General features: G+C 44.8%; 1 protein-coding gene across 1 annotated transcript in view; it reads right to left on the bottom strand.

Annotated features, from left to right (window-relative positions):
• The window catches only part of ZNF575 (zinc finger protein 575), a 686,770-nt gene that overhangs the window by 499,077 nt on the left and 164,696 nt on the right, over positions 1-22,997 (bottom strand). The window lies entirely within an intron of this gene.

The following is a 22,997-nucleotide window of genomic DNA, read 5'->3' as shown; positions in this document are numbered from 1 at the left end:
GGATGTGATAGTTTGGCAGATGTGTTAGTTTGGCGGATGTGATAGTTTGGCGGATGTGATAGTTTGGCGGATGTGATAGTTTGGCGGATGTGATAGTTTGGCGGATGTGATAGTTTGGCGGATGTGATAGTTTGGCGGATGTGATAGTTTGGCGGATGTGTTAGTTTGGTGGATGTGATAGTTTGGTGGATGTGTTAGTTTGGTGGATGTGATAGTTTGGCGGATGTGTTAGTTTGGTGGATGTGATAGTTTGGTGGATGTGTTAGTTTGGTGGATGTGATAGTTTGGCGGATGTGATAGTTTGGCGGATGTGATAGTTTGGTGGATGTGTTAGTTTGGTGGATGTGATAGTTTGGTGGATGTGTTAGTTTGGTGGATGTGATAGTTTGGTGGATGTGTTAGTTTGGTGGATGTGATAGTTTGGCGGATGTGATAGTTTGGCGGCTGTGATAGTTTGGTGGATGTGTTAGTTTGGTGGATGTGATAGTTTGGTGGATGTGTTAGTTTGGTGGATGTGATAGTTTGGCGGATGTGATAGTTTGGTGGATGTGTTAGTTTGGCTGATTTATTGGTTTGGCGGATGTATTGGTTTGGTGGATGTGTTAATTTGGTGGATGTGATAGTTTGGCGGATGTGTTAGTTTGGTGGATGTGATAGTTTGGTGGATGTGTTAGTTTGGTGGATGTGATAGTTTGGCGGATGTGTTAGTTTGACGGATGTGATAGTTTGGTGGATGTGTTAGTTTGACGGATGTGATAGTTTGGTGGATGTGTTAGTTTGGCGGATGTGATAGTTTGGTGTAGTGATAGTTTGGTGGGTGTGTTAGTTTGACGGATGTGTTAGTTTGGTGGATGTGATAGTTTGGTGGATGTGTTAGTTTGGTGGATGTGATAGTTTGGTGGATGTGTTAGTTTGGTGGATGTGTTGCTTTGGCGGATGTGTTCGTTTGGCTGATTTATTGGTTTGGCGGATGTATTGGTTTGGTGGATGTGTTAATTTGGCGGATGTGATAGTTTGGCGGATGTGTTAGTTTGGTGGATGTGATAGTTTGGTGGATGTGTTAGTTTGGCGGATGTGATAGTTTGGTGGATGTGATAGTTTGGTGGATGTTAGTTTGGTGGATGTGATAGTTTGGTGGATGTGATAGTTTGGTGGATGTGATAGTTTGGTGGATGTGATAGTTTGGCGGATGTGATCGTTTGGCGGATGTGATAGTTTGGCGGATGTGTTAGTTTGGTGGATGTGATAGTTTGGCGGATGTGATAGTTTGGCGGATGTGATAGTTTGGCGGATGTGATAGTTTGGCGGATGTGTTAGTTTGGCGGATGTGTTAGTTTGGTGGATGTGATAGTTTGGCGGATGTGATAGTTTGGCGGATGTGATAGTTTGGCGGATGTGTTAGTTTGGTGGCTGTGATAGTTTGGCGGATGTGTTAGTTTGGTGGATGTGATAGTTTGGTGGATGTGTTAGTTTGGTGGCTGTGATAGTTTGGTGGATGTGATAGTTTGGTGGCTGTGATAGTTTGGTGGATGTGATAGTTTGGTGATTGTGATAGTTTGGTGGATGTGTTAGTTTGGTGGTTGTGTTAGTTTGGTGGATGTGATAGTTTGGTGGCTGTGATAGTTTGGTGGATGTGATAGTTTGGTGGATGTGATAGTTTGGTGGATGTGATAGTTTGGTGGATGTGTTAGTTTGGTGGATGTGATAGTTTGGTGGATGTGATAGTTTGGTGGAGGTGTTAGTTTGGTGGATGTGTTAGTTTGGTGGATGTGATAGTTTGGTGGCTGTGATAGTTTGGTGGCTGTGATAGTTTGGTGGGTGTGATAGTTTGGTGGATGTGATAGTTTGGTGGATGTGATAGTTTGGTGGATGTGTTAGTTTGGTGGTTGTGTTAGTTTGGTGGATGTGATAGTTTGGTGGATGTGATAGTTTGGTGGATGTGTTAGTTTGGTGGATGTGATAGTTTGGCGGATGTGATAGTTTGGCGGATGTGATAGTTTGGTGGATGTGTTAGTTTGATGGATGTGATAGTTTGGTGGATGTGTTAGTTTGACGGATGTGATAGTTTGGTGGATGTGTTAGTTTGGCGGCTGTGATAGTTTGGTGGATGTGATAGTTTGGTGGATGTGTTAGTTTGACGGATGTGTTAGTTTGGTGGATGTGTTGCTTTGGCGGATGTGTTAGTTTGGCTGATTTATTGGTTTGGCGGATGTATTGGTTTGGTGGATGTGTTAGTTTGGCTGATTTATTGGTTTGGCGGATGTATTGGTTTGGTGGATGTGTTAGTTTGGTGGATGTGATAGTTTGGCGGATGTGTTAGTTTGGTGGATGTGATAGTTTGGTGAATGTGTTAGTTTGGCGGATGTGATAGTTTGGTGGATGTGATAGTTTGGTGGATGTGATAGTTTGGTGGATGTGATAGTTTGGTGGGTGTGATAGTTTGGTGGATGTGATAGTTTGGTGGATGTGATAGTTTGGTGGATGTAATAGTTTGGTGGATGTGATAGTTTGGCGGATGTGATAGTTTGGTGGATGTGATAGTTTGGTGGATGTGTTAGTTTGGCGGATGTGATAGTTTGGTGGATGTGTTAGTTTGGTGGATGTGATAGTTTGGTGGATGTGATAGTTTGGTGGTTGTGATAGTTTGGCGGATGTGATAGTTTGGTGGATGTGATAGTTTGGTGGATGTGTTAGTTTGGTGGATGTGATAGTTTGGTGGATGTGTTAGTTTGGTGGATGTGATAGTTTGGCGGATGTGTTAGTTTGACGGATGTGATAGTTTGGTGGTTGTGTTAGTTTGACGGATGTGATAGTTTGGCGGATGTGTTAGTTTGACGGATGTGATAGTTTGACGGATGTGATAGTTTGGTGGTTGTGTTAGTTTGACGGATGTGTTAGTTTGGCGGATGTGATAGTTTGGTGGATGTGATAGTTTGGTGGTTGTGTTAGTTTGACGGATGTGATAGTTTGGTGGATGTGTTAGTTTGGCGGATGTGATAGTTTGGTGGATGTGATAGTTTGGTGGATGTGTTAGTTTGACGGATGTGTTAGTTTGGTGGATGTGATAGTTTGGTGGATGTGTTAGTTTGGTGGATGTGATAGTTTGGTGGATGTGTTAGTTTGGTGGATGTGTTAGTTTGGTGGATGTGATAGTTTGGTGGATGTGTTAGTTTGGCGGATGTATTGGTTTGGTGGATGTGTTAATTTGGTGGATGTGATAGTTTGGCGGATGTGTTAGTTTGGTGGATGTGATAGTTTGGTGGATGTGTTAGTTTGGCGGATGTGATAGTTTGGTGGATGTGATAGTTTGGTGGTTGTGATAGTTTGGTGGATGTGATAGTTTGGTGGATGTGATAGTTTGGCGGATGTGATAGTTTGGTGGCTGTGATAGTTTGGTGGATGTGTTAGTTTGGTGGCTGTGATAGTTTGGTGGATGTGTTAGTTTGGTGGATGTGATAGTTTGGTGGATGTGATAGTTTGGCGGATGTGATAGTTTGGCGGATGTGATAGTTTGGTGGATGTGATAGTTTGGCGGATGTGATAGTATGGTGGATGTGATAGTTTGGTGGCTGTGTTAGTTTGGTGGATGTGATAGTTTGGTGGATGTGTTAGTTTGGTGGATGTGATAGTTTGGTGGATGTGTTAGTTTGGCTGATTTATTGGTTTGGCAGATGTATTGGTTTGGTGGATGTGTTAGTTTGGTGGATGTGTTAGTTTGGTGGATGTGATAGTTTGGTGGCTGTGTTAGTTTGGTGGATGTGATAGTTTGGTGGATGTGTTAGTTTGGTGGATGTGATAGTTTGGTGGATGTGTTAGTTTGGCGGATGTGATAGTTTGGCGGATGTGATAGTTTGGCGGATGTGATAGTTTGGCGGATGTGATAGTTTGGCGGATGTGATAGTTTGGCGGATGTAATAGTTTGGCGGATGTGATAGTTTGGCAGATGTGTTAGTTTGACAGATGTGTTAGTTTGACAGATGTGTTTGTTTGGTGGATGTATTGGTTTGGTGGATGTATTGGTTTGGTGAATGTGATAGTTTGACGGATGTGTTTGTTTGGTGGATGTATTGGTTTGGTGGATGTATTGGTTTGGTGGATGTATTGGTTTGGTGGATGTGTTGGTTTGGTGGATGTGTTAGTTTGGCGGATGTGATAGTTTGGCGGATGTGATAGTTTGGCGGATGTGATAGTTTGGCGGATGTGATAGTTTGGCGGATGTGATAGTTTGGCGGATGTGATAGTTTGGCGGATGTGATAGTTTGGCGGATGTGATAGTTTGGCGGATGTGATAGTTTGGCGGATGTGTTAGTTTGGCGGATGTGATAGTTTGGCGGATGTGATAGTTTGGCGGATGTGATAGTTTGGCGGATGTGATAGTTTGGTGGCTGTGATAGTTTGGCGGATGTGATAGTATGGTGGATGTGATAGTTTGGTGGCTGTGTTAGTTTGGTGGATGTGATAGTTTGGTGGATGTGTTAGTTTGGTGGATGTGATAGTTTGGTGGATGTGTTAGTTTGGCTGATTTATTGGTTTGGCAGATGTATTGGTTTGGTGGATGTGTTAGTTTGGTGGATGTGTTAGTTTGGTGGATGTGATAGTTTGGTGGATGTGTTAGTTTGGTGGATGTGATAGTTTGGTGGATGTGTTAGTTTGGTGGATGTGATAGTTTGGTGGATGTGTTAGTTTGGTGGATGTGATAGTTTGGTGGATGTGATAGTTTGGTGGATGTGTTAGTTTGGCGGATGTGATAGTTTGGCGGATGTGATAGTTTGGCGGATGTGATAGTTTGGCGGATGTAATAGTTTGGCGGATATGATAGTTTGGCAGATGTGTTAGTTTGACAGATGTGTTAGTTTGACAGATGTGTTTGTTTGGTGGATGTATTGGTTTGGTGGATGTATTGGTTTGGTGAATGTGATAGTTTGACGGATGTGTTTGTTTGGTGGATGTATTGGTTTGGTGGATGTATTGGTTTGGTGGATGTATTGGTTTGGTGGATGTATTGGTTTGGTGGATGTGTTAGTTTGGCGGATGTGATAGTTTGGCGGATGTGATAGTTTGGCGGATGTGATAGTTTGGCGGATGTGATAGTTTGGCGGATGTGATAGTTTGGCGGATGTGATAGTTTGGCGGATGTGATAGTTTGGCGGATGTGATAGTTTGGCGGATGTGATAGTTTGGCGGATGTGTTAGTTTGGCGGATGTGATAGTTTGGCGGATGTGATAGTTTAGCGGGTGTGATAGTTTGGCGGATGTGATAGTTTGGTGGATGTGTTAGTTTGGTGGATGTGATAGTTTGGTGGATGTGTTAGTTTGGTGGATGTGATAGTTTGGTGGATGTGTTAGTTTGGTGGATGTGTTAGTTTGGTGGATGTGATAGTTTGGTGGATGTGTTAGTTTGGTGGATGTGATAGTTTGGCGGATGTGTTAGTTTGACGGATGTGATAGTTTGGTGGATGTGTTAGTTTGACGGATGTGATAGTTTGGTGGATGTGTTAGTTTGGCGGATGTGATAGTTTGGTGGATGTGATAGTTTGGTGGATGTGTTAGTTTGACGGATGTGTTAGTTTGGTGGATGTGATAGTTTGGTGGATGTGTTAGTTTGGTGGATGTGATAGTTTTGCGGATGTGTTAGTTTGGCTGATTTATTGGTTTGGCGGATGTATTGGTTTGGTGGATGTGTTAATTTGGTGGATGTGATAGTTTGGCGGATGTGTTAGTTTGGTGGATGTGATAGTTTGGTGGATGTGTTAGTTTGGCGGATGTGATAGTTTGGTGGATGTGATAGTTTGGTGGATGTGATAGTTTGGTGGATGTGATAGTTTGGTGGATGTGATAGTTTGGTGTATGTGATAGTTTGGCGGATGTGATAGTTTGGTGGATGTGATAGTTTGGTGGATGTGTTAGTTTGGTGGATGTGATAGTTTGGTGGATGTGTTAGTTTGGTGGATGTGATAGTTTGGTGGATGTGATAGTTTGGCGGATGTGATAGTTTGGCGGATGTGATAGTTTGGTGGATGTGATAGTTTGGCGGATGTGATAGTATGGTGGATGTGATAGTTTGGTGGATGTGTTAGTTTGGTGGATGTGATAGTTTGGTGGATGTGTTAGTTTGGTGGATGTGATAGTTTGGTGGCTGTGTTAGTTTGGCTGATTTATTGGTTTGGCAGATGTATTGGTTTGGTGGATGTGTTAGTTTGGTGGATGTGTTAGTTTGGTGGATGTGTTAGTTTGGTGGATGTGATAGTTTGGTGGATGTGTTAGTTTGGTGGATGTGATAGTTTGGTGGATGTGTTAGTTTGGTGGTGGTGATAGTTTGGCGGATGTGTTAGTTTGGCGGATGTGATAGTTTGGTGGATGTGTTAGTTTGGCGGATGTGTTAATTTGGCGGATGTGATAGTTTGGTGGATGTGATGTGATAGTTTGGTGGATGTGTTAGTTTGGTGGATGTATTAGTTTGGCGGATGTGATAGTTTGGTGGATGTGTTAGTTTGACGGATGTGATAGTTTGGTTGATGTGTTAGTTTGGCGGATGAATTGGTTCGGCTGATGTGTTAGTCTGGCTGATATATTGGTTTGGCAGCTGTATTGTTTGGTGGATGTGATAGTTTGGTGGATGTGTTAGTTTGGCGGATGTGTTCGTTTGGTGGATGTGATAGTTTGGCGGATGTGTTAGTTTGGCGGATGTGATAGTTTGGTGGATGTGATGGTTTGGCGGATGTGTTAGTTTGGCGGATGTGATAGTTTGGTGGATGTGATAGTTTGGTGGATGTGTTAGTTTGGTGGATGTGATAGTTTGGTGGATGTGTTAGTTTGGCGGATGTGATAGTTTGGTGGATGTGTTAGTTTGGCGGATGTGTTAGTTTGGCGGATGTGATAGTTTGGCGGATGTGATAGTTTGGTGGATGTGTTAGTTTGGTGGATGTGTTAGTTTGGCGGATGTGATAGTTTGGTGGATGTGTTAGTTTGACGGATGTGATAGTTTGGTGGCTGTGTTAGTTTGGCAGATGAATTGGTTCGGCTGATGTGTTAGTCTGGCTGATATATTGGTTTGGCAGCTGTATTGTTTGGTGGATGTGATAGTTTGGTGGATGTGTTAGTTTGGCGGATGTGTTCGTTTGGTGGATGTGATAGTTTGGTGGGTGTATTGCTTTGGCGGATGTGTTAGTTTGGCGGATGTATTGCTTTGGCGGATGTGTTAGTTTGGCGGATGTGATAGTTTGGTGGATGTGTTAGTTTGACGGATGTGATAGTTTGGTGGATGTGTTAGTTTGGCGGATGAATTGGTTCGGCTGATGTGTTAGTCTGGCTGATATATTGGTTTGGCAGCTGTATTGTTTGGTGGATGTGATAGTTTGGTGGATGTGTTAGTTTGGCGGATGTGTTCGTTTGGTGGATGTGATAGTTTGGTGGATGTATTGCTTTGGCGGATGTGTTAGTTTGGCGGATGTATTGCTTTGGCGGATGTGTTAGTTTGGCGGATGTATTGCTTTGGCGGATGTATTGCTTTGGCGGATGTATTGCTTTGGCGGATGTGTTAGTCTGGCTGATTTATTGGTTTGGCAGCTGTATTGTTTGGTGGATGTGTTAGTTTGGCGGATGTGATAGTTTGGCGGATGTGTTAGTTTGGCGGATGTGATAATTTGGTGGATGTGTTAGTTTGGCGGTTGTGATAGTTTGGCGGATGTGTTAGTTTGACGGATGTGATAGTTTGGCGGATGTGTTAGTTTGACGGATGTGATAGTTTGGTGGATGTGTTAGTTTGGCGGATGTGATAGTTTGGTGGATGTGATAGTTTGGTGGATGTGTTAGTTTGGTGGATGTGTTAGTTTGGCGGATGTATTGCTTTGGCGGATGTGTTAGTTTGGCGGATGTATTGCTTTGGTGGATGTGTTAGTTTGGTGGATGTATTGCTTTGGCGGATGTGTTAGTTTGGCGGATGTATTGCCTTGGCGGATGTGTTAGTTTGGCGGATGTATTGCTTTGGCGGATGTGTTAGTTTGGCGGATGTATTGCTTTGGCGGATGTGTTAGTTTGGCGGATGAATTGGTTCGGCTGATGTGTTGGTTTGGTGGATGTGTTAGTTTGGCGGATGTATTGCTTTGGCGGATGTGTTAGTTTGGCGGATGAATTGGTTCGGCTGATGTGTTGGTTTGGTGGATGTGTTGGTTTGGCTGATGTGTTTGTTTGGGCGATGTATTGGTTTGGCGGATGTACGGGAAGGCGGGGCAAGTTGAGCATAGGGGTAAGTTGAGCCACCACCTCCCAGCCAGTTATGAATGAGTCAGACTTTGTGGTGGCGCCATCTATAGATGCCCCATTGCATAACTCCAAATTCTGCCATATTGTTTTCTAAATTGAAACAGAAACCAGTGTTGCAGAGGGAAAAATCCAATTTTCAGCCATAAAAGTAAAAAGGTGTAAAACAGGTAAGTTCACGTTTCTTCCATATGCAGCATAGATATAATATGGATATCAGATGACAATTGTTAGTCCAGGTATGTGTCTCCATTCTTGTCATAGACTTTAATACGATGGATGCATAGAATATGTGTGTATGTGGAGACATCTCAGAAAGTTCAGACTGGGGTAAGTTGAGGCAGACCCTACGGGGCAAATCTAGCCATGGCTCAACTTGCCCCGTAGGGTCTGGCTCAACTTGCCAACTCATGTTGGTGGAGATAATAATAATTAGCATTTATAATGCGCTTTTCCCCAAAGGCTCAAAGCGCTTACAGAATCAACAGGGACATTTTCAGTGACACAGATTTTGCCCCTGCTGCCCCAACCGACCGTGAGCAAGATGATGCTGTTGCAGATGGCGCTGAGGTGAATCCAATCCCTGAAGATGCAAGGCCACCAGATGAGACTCCTGCTGCTGACTTGTCATGTGATGATGTCCAGCCACAACGACAGCAAGTAGATGGTGTTCAACCAACCACCTCCGGGAAACCCAATTCACCCAATCTGAGGGATGTCGTGCCTCCTCCATACGTATCACCATCTGATGTTCACCCATTTCCGAAAGCAACAGCAAGAAAGAAAACGAAAGCTGGTCGCAAAAAAGGCAGCACAAAGATTCTGACTGACACCCCAGTACGCCAGGAGCTTGCAGCCCTATCTGAAAATCGCAAACGGAAGCCATCAGCCAAGAAATCAAAGAGATGCTTGTTCAAAGCTAATGGGAAAAAGACATGTCCCCCAAGATCAAAAACCCCTAGTTCCAGTGAGACAGATGGTGATTCAGAAGTTGAGTATGATGACGAATCAGATGTGGGCAGTGATATGGATATCATTGAAGGTGACTTTGTAGTTGTCAAATGTGCTGGCAAATCAAGATTTGTGCATTACATTGCTCGGGTTGATGTACTGAATGGAGAGGAATTTCAGTTTGAAGGTGTCTTCCTGCAGAAGGTTGCTGGAAAAGTTGGATCTGACAACCCAGTGTTTGTTCCAAACCCAAAGGATGAAGCAGGATTTGAATTGGAAGACATCGTGCGTAAGCTGCCACAGCCTAAGTGCGTTGGCAGTTCTGCCCGTTGTTCTGGACAGCTTGTGTTCAATTGTGACTTGTCAGTTTGGCAGCTTAATTGACTTGATTTCTGACATGTTTTAGTTTTAGTTGCAGATCCAAATGATGAAGCTGGCATTGATGAGCAAGATATTGTGCCTTAATTGCCACAGTCTGACTGTTGGCCTTTCTGGGTGTATTTGGGACACTTTTGTTTTATTGTGACTTAAAACTGTGGCAGCTGTTTTCAACTCAATCCAGCTGCCACATTGAATTATAACCATGAACACAAGGCACATGTAAATATTTCGTTCAGTGTTGTAACAAGTACATTAAATATTTTTCAGGCAGACCAATTTTTGTACTTCAGTTATCTTTATTTGGGGCAATGATCAACTATTTGGGATACTTTTTGTTTAATTGTGACTTGAAACTGTGACAGGTGGATTGAGTTGACTTTTCTTACCACAGTTGACAATCTTGTTTTTCTATGAGAGTGACTCAATTTGTTCGTAACTGATTACTATAACCATGAACACAAGGTAATCATTTCGTTCAGTGTTGTAGAACTTTACAACATTAAATATTTTTCTGGCAAAACAATGGTTTTCTACTTTAGTTATCTTCATTTGGGGCAATGATCAACTTACCCCTATGTGGTACAACTTACCCCAGAGGTTGGATCAACTTATCCCTCAGGCGGGCAAGTTGAGCCATTTGGCCTCCGTTTTTTCAAAGGTCACAGTGACTTTCAGTGTGGGGATAGAAAGTAAGAACTAGCTACAAAATGTTTCCCAAGGATTAAATTAGAAGGCAAGATACTCATTTGTGCAAGATCATCAGTAAGTTCAGTCCTAACATTCCAAGAACAAAAACTGGCTCAACTTGCCCCGCCTTCCCCTATAGCTTTGGCGGATGTGTTAGTTTGACTGATGCATTGGAATGGTGGATGTGTTAGTTTGGTGGATGTGTTAGTTTGGCAGATGTATTGGTTTGGTGGATGTGTTGGTTTGATGGATGTGTTGGTTTTGACGGATGTGTTGGTTTGGCGCATGTGTTACTTTGGCTGATGTGTTGGTTTGGCGGATGTGTTAGTTTGGCTGATGTGTTGGTTTGGGGCATGTGTTAATTTGGCGGATGTGTTGGTTTGGCTGATTTGTTGGTTTGGGGAATGTATTGCTTTGGCGGATGTATTGATGTATTGCTTTGGCGGATGTGTTAGTTTGGCTGATGTGTTGTTTTGGCGGATGTGTGGATTTGACGGATGTGTTGGTTTTGCGGATGTGTTGGTTCGGCGGATGTGTTTATTTGGTTGATGTATTGGTTTGGCGGATGTGTTTGTTTGGTGGATGTATTGCTTTGGCGGATGTGTTAGTTTGGCGGATGTGTTGGGTTGGCGGATGTGTAAGTTTGGCGGATGTGTTGGTTTGGCGGATGTGTTGGTTTGGCGGATGTGTTGGTTTGGTGGATGTGATAGTTTGGTGGATGTGATAGTTTGGTGGATGTGATAGTTTGGTGGATGTGATAGTTTGGTGGATGTGATAGTTTGGCGGGTGTGATAGTTTGGTGGATGTGATAGTTTGGTGGATGTGTTAGTTTGGTGGATGTGATAGTTTGGTGGATGTGTTAGTTTGGTGGATGTGATAGTTTTGTGGATGTGATAGTTTGGTGGATGTGATAGTTTGGCGAATGTGATAGTTTGGTGGATGTGATAGTTTGGTGGATGTGTTAGTTTGGTGGATGTGATAGTTTGGTGGATGTGATAGTTTGGTGGATGTGATAGTTTGGCGGATGTGATAGTTTGGCGGATGTGATAGTTTGGTGGATGTGATAGTTTGGTGGATGTGTTAGTTTGGTGTCTGTGATAGTTTGGCGGATGTGATAGTTTGGTGGATGTGATAGTTTGGTGGATGTGTTAGTTTGGTGGATGTGATAGTTTGGTGGATGTGTTAGTTTGGTGGATGTGATAGTTTTGTGGATGTGATAGTTTGGTGGATGTGATAGTTTGGCGGATGTGATAGTTTGGTGGATGTGATAGTTTGGTGGATGTGATAGTTTGGTGGATGTGATAGTTTGGTGGATGTGTTAGTTTGGTGGATGTGATAGTTTGGCGGATGTGATAGTTTGGTGGATGTGATAGTTTGGTGGATGTGTTAGTTTGGTGGATGTGATAGTTTGGTGGATGTGTTAGTTTGGTGGATGTGATAGTTTGGCGGATGTGTTAGTTTGACGGATGTGATAGTTTGGTGGATGTGTTAGTTTGACGGATGTGATAGTTTGGTGGATGTGTTAGTTTGGCGGATGTGATAGTTTGGTGGATGTGATAGTTTGGTGGATGTGTTAGTTTGACGGATGTGTTAGTTTGGTGGATGTGATAGTTTGGTGGATGTGTTAGTTTGGTGGATGTGATAGTTTTGCGGATGTGTTAGTTTGGCTGATTTATTGGTTTGGCGGATGTATTGGTTTGGTGGATGTGTTAATTTGGTGGATGTGATAGTTTGGTGGATGTGTTAGTTTGGCGGATGTGATAGTTTGGTGGATGTGATAGTTTGGTGGTTGTGATAGTTTGGTGGATGTGATAGTTTGGTGGTTATGATAGTTTGGTGGATGTGATAGTTTGGTGGATGTGATAGTTTGGTGTATGTGATAGTTTGGCAGATGTGATAGTTTGGTGGATGTGATAGTTTGGTGGATGTGTTAGTTTGGTGGATGTGATAGTTTGGTGGATGTGTTAGTTTGGTGGATGTGATAGTTTGGTGGATGTGATAGTTTGGCGGATGTGATAGTTTGGCGGATGTGATAGTTTGGTGGTTGTGATAGTTTGGCGGATGTGATAGTATGGTGGATGTGATAGTTTGGTGGATGTGTTAGTTTGGTGGATGTGATAGTTTGGTGGATGTGTTAGTTTGGTGAATGTGATAGTTTGGTGGCTGTGTTAGTTTGGCTGATTTATTGGTTTGGCAGATGTATTGGTTTGGTGGATGTGTTAGTTTGGTGGATGTGTTAGTTTGGTGGATGTGTTAGTTTGGTGGATGTGATAGTTTGGTGGATGTGTTAGTTTGGTGGTTGTGATAGTTTGGTGGATGTGTTAGTTTGGTGGATGTGATAGTTTGGTGGATGTGTTAGTTTGGCGGATGTGATAGTTTGGCGGATGTGTTAGTTTGGCGGATGTGATAGTTTGGTGGATGTGTTAGTTTGGCGGGTGTGTTAATTTGGCGGATGTGATAGTTTGGTGGATGTGATGTGATAGTTTGGTGGATGTGTTAGTTTGGTGGATGTATTAGTTTGGCGGATGTGATAGTTTGGTGGATGTGTTAGTTTGACGGATGTGATAGTTTGGTTGATGTGTTAGTTTGGCGGATGAATTGTTTCGGCTGATGTGTTAGTCTGGCTGATATATTGGTTTGGCAGCTGTATTGTTTGGTGGATGTGATAGTTTGGTGGATGTGTTAGTTTGGCGGATGTGTTCGTTTGGTGGATGTGATAGTTTGGCGGATGTGTTAGTTTGGCGGATGTGATAGTTTGGTGGATGTGTTAGTTTGGTGGATGTGATAGTTTGGCGGATGTGTTAGTTTGGCGGATGTGATAGTTTGGTGGATGTGATAGTTTGGTGGATGTGTTAGTTTGGCGGATGTGATAGTTTGGTGGATGTGTTAGTTTGGCGGATGTGATAGTTTGGTGGATGTGTTAGTTTGGCGGATGTGTTAGTTTGGCGGATGTGATAGTTTGGCGGATGTGATAGTTTGGTGGATGTGTTAGTTTGGTGGCTGTGTTAGTTTGGCGGATGTGATAGTTTGGTGGATGTGTTAGTTTGACGGATGTGATAGTTTGGTGGATGTGTTAGTTTGGCAGATGAATTGGTTCGGCTGATGTGTTAGTCTGGCTGATATATTGGTTTGGCAGCTGTATTGTTTGGTGGATGTGATAGTTTGGTGGATGTGTTAGTTTGGCGGATGTGTTCGTTTGGTGGATGTGATAGTTTGGTGGGTGTATTGCTTTGGCGGATGTGTTAGTTTGGCGGATGTATTGCTTTCGCGGATGTGTTAGTTTGGCGGATGTGATAGTTTGGTGGATGTGTTAGTTTGACGGATGTGATAGTTTGGTGGATGTGTTAGTTTGGCGGATGAATTGGTTCGGCTGATGTGTTAGTCTGGCTGATATATTGGTTTGGCAGCTGTATTGTTTGGTGGATGTGATAGTTTGGTGGATGTGTTAGTTTGGCGGATGTGTTCGTTTGGTGGATGTGATAGTTTGGTGGATGTATTGCTTTGGCGGATGTGTTAGTTTGGCGGATGTATTGCTTTGGCGGATGTGTTAGTTTGGCGGATGTATTGCTTTGGCGGATGTATTGCTTTGGCGGATGTATTGCTTTGGCGGATGTGTTAGTCTGGCTGATTTATTGGTTTGGCAGCTGTATTGTTTGGTGGATGTGTTAGTTTGGCGGATGTGATAGTTTGGCGGATGTGTTAGTTTGGCGGATGTGATAATTTGGTGGATGTGTTAGTTTGGCGGATGTGATAGTTTGGCGGATGTGTTAGTTTGACGGATGTGATAGTTTGGCGGATGTGTTAGTTTGACGGATGTGATAGTTTGGTGGATGTGTTAGTTTGGTGGATGTGTTAGTTTGGCGGATGTATTGCTTTGGCGGATGTGTTAGTTTGGCGGATGTATTGCTTTGGTGGATGTGTTAGTTTGGTGGATGTATTGCTTTGGCGGATGTGTTAGTTTGGCGGATGTATTGCTTTGGCGGATGTGTTAGTTTGGCGGATGTATTGCTTTGGCGGATGTGTTAGTTTGGCGGATGTATTGCTTTGGCGGATGTGTTAGTTTGGCGGATGTATTGCTTTGGCGGATGTGTTAGTTTGGCGGATGAATTGGTTCGGCTGATGTGTTGGTTTGGTGGATGTGTTAGTTTGGCGGATGTATTGCTTTGGCGGATGTGTTAGTTTGGCGGATGAATTGGTTCGGCTGATGTGTTGGTTTGGTGGATGTGTTGGTTTGGCTGATGTGTTTGTTTGGGCGATGTATTGGTTTGGCGGATGTACGGGAAGGCGGGGCAAGTTGAGCATAGGGGTAAGTTGAGCCACCACCTCCCAGCCAGTTATGAATGAGTCAGACTTTGTGGTGGCGCCATCTATAGATGCCCCATTGCATAACTCCAAATTCTGCCATATTGTTTTCTAAATTGAAACAGAAACCAGTGTTGCAGAGGGAAAAATCCAATTTTCAGCCATAAAAGTAAAAAGGTGTAAAACAGGTAAGTTCACGTTTCTTCCATATGCAGCATAGATATAATATGGATATCAGATGACAATTGTTAGTCCAGGTATGTGTCTCCATTCTTGTCATAGACTTTAATACGATGGATGCATAGAATATGTGTGTATGTGGAGACATCTCAGAAAGTTCAGACTGGGGTAAGTTGAGGCAGACCCTACGGGGCAAATCTAGCCATGGCTCAACTTGCCCCGTAGGGTCTGGCTCAACTTGCCAACTCATGTTGGTGGAGATAATAATAATTAGCATTTATAATGCGCTTTTCCCCAAAGGCTCAAAGCGCTTACAGAATCAACAGGGACATTTTCAGTGACACAGATTTTGCCCCTGCTGCCCCAACCGACCGTGAGCAAGATGATGCTGTTGCAGATGGCGCTGAGGTGAATCCAATCCCTGAAGATGCAAGGCCACCAGATGAGACTCCTGCTGCTGACTTGTCATGTGATGATGTCCAGCCACAACGACAGCAAGTAGATGGTGTTCAACCAACCACCTCCGGGAAACCCAATTCACCCAATCTGAGGGATGTCGTGCCTCCTCCATACGTATCACCATCTGATGTTCACCCATTTCCGAAAGCAACAGCAAGAAAGAAAACGAAAGCTGGTCGCAAAAAAGGCAGCACAAAGATTCTGACTGACACCCCAGTACGCCAGGAGCTTGCAGCCCTATCTGAAAATCGCAAACGGAAGCCATCAGCCAAGAAATCAAAGAGATGCTTGTTCAAAGCTAATGGGAAAAAGACATGTCCCCCAAGATCAAAAACCCCTAGTTCCAGTGAGACAGATGGTGATTCAGAAGTTGAGTATGATGACGAATCAGATGTGGGCAGTGATATGGATATCATTGAAGGTGACTTTGTAGTTGTCAAATGTGCTGGCAAATCAAGATTTGTGCATTACATTGCTCGGGTTGATGTACTGAATGGAGAGGAATTTCAGTTTGAAGGTGTCTTCCTGCAGAAGGTTGCTGGAAAAGTTGGATCTGACAACCCAGTGTTTGTTCCAAACCCAAAGGATGAAGCAGGATTTGAATTGGAAGACATCGTGCGTAAGCTGCCACAGCCTAAGTGCGTTGGCAGTTCTGCCCGTTGTTCTGGACAGCTTGTGTTCAATTGTGACTTGTCAGTTTGGCAGCTTAATTGACTTGATTTCTGACATGTTTTAGTTTTAGTTGCAGATCCAAATGATGAAGCTGGCATTGATGAGCAAGATATTGTGCCTTAATTGCCACAGTCTGACTGTTGGCCTTTCTGGGTGTATTTGGGACACTTTTGTTTTATTGTGACTTAAAACTGTGGCAGCTGTTTTCAACTCAATCCAGCTGCCACATTGAATTATAACCATGAACACAAGGCACATGTAAATATTTCGTTCAGTGTTGTAACAAGTACATTAAATATTTTTCAGGCAGACCAATTTTTGTACTTCAGTTATCTTTATTTGGGGCAATGATCAACTATTTGGGATACTTTTTGTTTAATTGTGACTTGAAACTGTGACAGGTGGATTGAGTTGACTTTTCTTACCACAGTTGACAATCTTGTTTTTCTATGAGAGTGACTCAATTTGTTCGTAACTGATTACTATAACCATGAACACAAGGTAATCATTTCGTTCAGTGTTGTAGAACTTTATAACATTAAATATTTTTCTGGCAAAACAATGGTTTTCTACTTTAGTTATCTTCATTTGGGGCAATGATCAACTTACCCCTATGTGGTACAACTTACCCCAGAGGTTGGATCAACTTATCCCTCAGGCGGGCAAGTTGAGCCATTTGGCCTCCGTTTTTTCAAAGGTCACAGTGACTTTCAGTGTGGGGATAGAAAGTAAGAACTAGCTACAAAATGTTTCCCAAGGATTAAATTAGAAGGCAAGATACTCATTTGTGCAAGATCATCAGTAAGTTCAGTCCTAACATTCCAAGAACAAAAACTGGCTCAACTTGCCCCGCCTTCCCCTATAGCTTTGGCGGATGTGTTAGTTTGACTGATGCATTGGAATGGTGGATGTGTTAGTTTGGTGGATGTGTTAGTTTGGCAGATGTATTGGTTTGGTGGATGTGTTGGTTTGATGGATGTGTTGGTTTTGACGGATGTGTTGGTTTGGCGCATGTGTTACTTTGGCTGATGTGTTGGTTTGGCGGATGTGTTAGTTTGGCTGATGTGTTGGTTTGGGGCATGTATTAATTTGGCGGATGTGTTGGTTTGGCTGATTTGTTGGTTTGGGGAATGTATTGCTTTGGCGGATGTATTGATGTATTGCTTTGGCGGATGTGTTAGTTTGGCTGATGTGTTGTTTTGGCGGATGTGTGGATTTGACGGATGTGTTGGTTTTGCGGATGTGTTGGTTCGGCGGATGTGTTTATTTGGTTGATGTATTGGTTTGGCGGATGTGTTTGTTTGGTGGATGTATTGCTTTGGCGGATGTGTTAGTTTGGCGGATGTGTTGGGTTGGCGGATGTGTAAGTTTGGCGGATGTGTTGGTTTGGCGGATGTGTTGGTTTGGCGGATGTGTTGGTTTGGTGTATATTGTTGCAGATCTGCCGCCGGCCTTCTCCCCTTACAAAGGGGGGATTAGTCCCCTTGTCTTTGACTGACCAGGCGCGACCTGAGGCCTATGACGTCCCTTCCGGACAGCGCGAAATAGGGTATTAGGACTAAAATTCGCTATTACCTAATTACTCGCGCTGCCCTGAAACGAGGAGATAAGCCTCACACGAACCACGTGTGTTGAGACGCCGAGCGGTGCGTACACGTGATCCGTGCCGTGTAGATGGTGAACCCGGCTCTAGCGGTCTTATTCATGCCACGCTTAGTCAATGGCGAAATCACAAAGGCGATCGAATTGGAAAAAGGAAGAACAAGATTTATTTACACTATTCACAATGATTCAGAAGCAGAGACACAGGGCAATCCTTACACAGTCTTACTTAATACCCAAAAGACTACGGGCCCGTTTCACTCACACTCACACAGGGATTGCAGCTGCAGGATAATGGTCCGCGCGCCCAGGGATGGCTCTCGTGCAGCTCCCTCCGGTCTCCGGCTCGTCCCGTGCAGATGGATCCAGGAGAAGGCAGGAGCTCGTAGCGCGCCGTTTGGACGCACAGGGTTATTACGGGGCGAACGGTAGGGGGTGGGCTCTGGTGCGGTTGGCGGTTAATCACTGGCGTCTATGGCCGCGTTTACTCGCGTGGCTGGAATATTCGCTATTCGCCACCGGCACATTTGGCTGTGGCCGCGTACTCGTACCGCCAATGCCTCTTCTTCTTCCCCTCTGGCGCGTATGTAATATGGCGAGTTACAGTTCAAAGCCTCAAAGCGAGCGAGTCCTCAAGTCCTCAAAGTGCTATCGCAACGAAGTTCTCTCCACAAGTCCTTTTCGATGCGCTCCAACAAGTGCTCACAATGCGCTCGCCCCCTCAAGTCCAGTCCTCTCGATATGCGCTCGCTGTAAAAGTCCTTCTCCCTCAAAGTCCTGCTTGTAAGTCCTCTCAAGGGTTTTTCGCGTGGGCTTATATAGCCCCACCCCGTGAACCTTCCCGAACTCACCAGACGTTCTCTGCCACGCCCTCTCACGCCATGCCGCCCGAGCCCTGATTGGTTGATGACCCTTACCGTCCCCCTACCGCTGCGGCCGATCTCAACCCTCCTTTGGCTTTCGAGGCCCTGCCTCGTGTTAACTCGACTAGGGACAGCCAAATGGGGCGCGGGATGGATTCCGCCCATCGAGGTGGAATTGGAGGGTGGACGCAAAATGAACGGGACCTAATCTCATGTCTTTACACAACGCAGATATTAATAGGGGAAATGGCCTGTACTTACACATACTATGACATAACTAATACTACTAGTGTGCCTACGTGTTGCTCGTGGAACTAACTATGAGTGGCAAACCTTTAGCATTTATTGAAGTCATCTATCTATAATTCCAGTAATCTCTGTGTGTGTGTGTGTCTGTCTGTGTGTTTGTTTGTCTGTGACCGCTGTTTCTCGACAACCACGGGTCCGATATACTTGAAACTTGCCAGGTATATTGCTGGGGACCCGAGGATGTGCCTTTTCAAGGTTTCATATTAATCGGACAATTACTTACCGAGATATGTCCAAAAAACGCTTCAACCAATCAGAGAGCAGCGAGCTATCACGTGTGCCGAACGTGGCGATCAGACTCTGCCTCGGACGGCACATTTGACAGCGTATTCATTTATTTCACGTTGGAAAACTATGTTGCCGTTAAACTATGTTTTAAAACGAATTCAAACTGCGATTAAATTAAAACGATTCATCCTAACTGCGATTTGCGAACTTCCGGACAGTGACGACTGTCCGGCAGCACGCTTTCCGGCATCCAATCACAGAACGCTTTGTTGCGTAGGCGTGGCCGATGTGAGACGAGCGGAGCTGAGCGCGTTACGAGCTGACCGCCATTACGGTACGTAATTCGATTTCTTATGCGCATTATTTCTCCCAATTCATTCATCTCCCAATTTCTCCCAATTCAATTCGTATCACTAATAAAAACGAATTTGCGATTCATTCGCTTTCCTGCGCGTTTGTGCACGCGATGGCGATTGCTTTACCAAACTCCGGAAGCCGTTCGCTTTGGACCAAACCATTGCATGAGGGGGGGGTTCTGTGGTCGTTGCGAATGGACCAAACCATTCATGTAAATAGAGGGGGGGGATTGTCACTGTACTCGCAAGCCGTTCGCCGTTCGCTTTGGCGTTGCGAATGAACCAAACCATTTCATGTAAATAGAGGGGGGGGGGGGATATAATTTTAGATAGATATATAGTACGGGCATATATATAGTACGGGCATGCCCTAGTATGTACAATCTCAAAACCGCAGCACTGCCCCCCTCCCTTGCCAGACTCGCCCCTGAGTCGAACCCACACAAGTGAGAACGACCGGTTTTGAGAAAGGTTCGGGACTAGTTTTTAAATTACGTGTGACACTTAGATGTGGTTTCCATCTACATTTCATCTAACACCCTGTATGTGACAGTTTTACAACACTAGATATGTCCCACCTACTGCGTTGTGTAACTAACTCTAACAGAATCACATCCACAGCTAACCGAATTGCGGAATTGTTTTGAAACTAAACATAAAGCCGGTGGGGGAGCATGTTATTTACAACACTAAACTAATTATTTACATCTCTATAACCCAGGACCTGTTCTTTTGTGGAAAGAAATTTGGAGGGGAGAAAACACAGCAATGCACCAATACACCAATACATATTGGTGTATGCGGCGTCTGGCCGGCCAGACGGCCATTTTTTTTTTTTTTTTGTATACTGAATTGAGGCTCGTGAAAGAGCTAACATTTATTTCACAAACAAATCAACCAGACAAACAAAATATATAAAAAGAGGGAGCGGAAGACAAGATGGGGAGAGAAAGGGAAGCACACAAACACAACATTTGAGAGCAGGGAGAAGTGTGGGAGGGAGAGGGCTTGGGGGGAGGAGGCATGGGAAGGGGGGGGGGGAGAGGTATAAAACACAAGGGGACCAACGATTTCCAGGACAGAAGTTGGTATTTCAAAAAAAAAAAAGTGTAGGAGTTTGGGTGAAATTAGCGGGGGTAGAAAAGATCAAGGTTTTGGATGGGGGAAGATAAGAGATGGTGGTGAACAGCTGTTTTAAAGACCTGGAGGGTGGAGTGGGATTGAAGAGAGTGAGGGATTTTGTTCCAGAGGCGGGAGAAAAGAGGAATAAAGGAGTGAAGGTGAGCAGAAAGTCTTGATTTTGGCAGTTTAACCATAAGAGGGTTGCAGGCAGATCTTGTGCGACCTGTAGGAATATTTGGGGGACAGAGCCCAGAGAGAGCTGGGGGGGCAAGGCCAGAGAGGAGTCGGTAGAAGACGGAAAGACCACCAACCTGCCTGCAGTGAGTGAGTGAAAGGCCCTTGGAGTTAGCTTCATCGCGGGAGATTCCAATGATTCTGAACGCTTTGGTTTCAACAGCGTGAAGACGAGCTAGGTGTGAGGCAGGAGCACCAGACCAGAGGGGAGAGCAGTATTCCATAGAGCTGCGGATGAAAGCCTTGTAAGTGGTGAGGAGCTCAGGTGTACCAAGGAAGGACTTCGCACGACGGAAGATGCCCAGTCGGCGACTGGCTTTGGAGGCCAGATTTGAAATGTGGTTTTCCCAGGAAAGATCATGGCAGATAGTGAGACCGAAAAGCTTGAGTGACAGAACTTCTTGGAGAGGATTATTCAGAAAGTGGATAGGAGGGTTGTCCAGTCGGTCTTTTCAGAGAGACATCGTAAGATTGTGAGATTTGTCAGGATTGAAAGACATTTCTTACGAAAATTAATTGTTACGAATCTGGGACGACGGCGCTCCCCTTGCCAAGGGGGGTTAACCCCTTGTCCTTTATACTGGCCGTCGCCAATCCTGAGGGTATGACGTCATGCCCGGTCAGCGCTGGGTAGTGTATTAGGCCTATCCGTCCTATGACCTAAGTACCAGCGCCTTCCGGGACGCAAGGAAATACCCCCGCCCATGCCGCAGTGTAATTTGATTGATTGCGCCGAGCGAGCGAACTGCGGCGCGGGCCGTTAACAATGACTAACCCGATTGCGGAGCTTTGGCCGAAATCGCACCACAGGAACTCAATTGGGAAATCACTAAAGCGATCGGACGAGGAAGAGGTAACCAAAGGTAAGAAATAACAGGATTTATTATTATTATTTACACAAAAACCCAAAGAGAAGAAAAGAAATGTAATTTACAGTGAAATGGAAGGAGCAGAAGGACACAGAGCAATTCTTACTTACACAAGCTTAACTTATACCCCAGACAACACAAAGGACAGACGACGGGCAGACTCACACGAATGGGGAATTGTAGGCAGGAATGAATGGCTGGAAGAGGGACACGGTCCAAGGAGCCGGCAGGCAGGAAAGTCCGGGGCCGGCAGCACGATGTCGAGGTCCCGCTCGAAGGCCCACGCTCCGGTTCAGCGGCTGGCAGCTTCGCGTCCCGTTCACGCCCACGCTCTGGTTCAGCGGCTGGCAGCTTCGCATCCCGTTCACGCGTGGGGGATGATGCAATCACTCATCTGGTTCAGTCGCTGGGCACTTCCCTTCTGCGTACCTCTTCGTGCTTCGATCATCTGCCCTCTTACTCATCTTAATTTCACTTACCCCCTCTTCCACTTCCTCTAATTTTTGTTTCACCTCTTTTATTTCCCGGTGCGCCCCCTCAATTTCTTCCTCTAAGGCCACCTTGGTCGTTTCTATGTGCGTCCTGACTTCTCGTTCTTTTGTCTCCATTGCCTCTGCCACCTCATCCAACCTCTTTGTCAACCCCTCGTGTACCATCTTACATTCCCTCTTCGTCGCTATAAGTTCTTTTTTTATTTCCTTCTGAGTCGCTTTCAACCCTCCTATTACCGCCGTATTCTTTTCCACCTGCTCCCCCAATTCCTTTTGTCCCACCGTCAGCTGCTCTACTCCCCGCGTCAGGTCTTCTATTCCGCCCTGTGACCTAGCCGTACTATTCCTCACCTCTTTCTCCATGCGCTCCTCACCCCGCTTTACCTCCTCGCGTACCCCGCGACCTCTTCGCCCACACCTCGCCTTATCTCCTCCCCCATCTCTCCCATCTCTTTGGTAGATGCCACCCTCATCTGTTCCAAATCATTCCTCTGGGCATCCAATTTACCCACCAACCCGATTTTCACCTCCTCTATCTGATTCCCCATCTGTTTAATTTCCCAGGCGGATTGCTCCCCTATTTCCCTCAATTTGCCTCCCATCTTGTCTTCTAGCCCCGTTAACCCATTCTTCATTTCCCCGATTTGGTTACCCACGTCCTTCAGTTGGCTCCCCAATTTACCTTCTAGCCCTTCCAACCTGTTGTCTAAACCCTCAAATTTATTGTCTAACCCCTCAAATTGATTGTCTAACCCCTCAAATTTATTGTCTAAACCCTCAAATTTGGCTTCTAGCCCCCTAATTTTGTCATCTAACCGCTCCCCCATTCTACTTTCCAATCCTCCAATTTGGTTTCCCATGTCATTCCTCAATTCCCCAATTTCGTTTCCCATTTTCTCTCCCAGCTTATTGCTCCGAGCATCCATTTTATTTTCCATTTGCTCACCCATCTTGGCCATAAGGGCCTCCATTTGCAGCATGAAAAGGTTCAAATCCACCGGTGCTGCGGGCGTGGCTGCCGCAGCCACGTGC

The sequence above is a fragment of the Myxine glutinosa genome, chromosome 1, assembly GCF_964187855.1.
Source record: "Myxine glutinosa chromosome 1, kmMyxGlut1.1, whole genome shotgun sequence".
Taxonomy (NCBI): domain Eukaryota; kingdom Metazoa; phylum Chordata; class Myxini; order Myxiniformes; family Myxinidae; genus Myxine; species Myxine glutinosa.
This window is presented reverse-complemented; position numbering and strand designations above follow the sequence as displayed.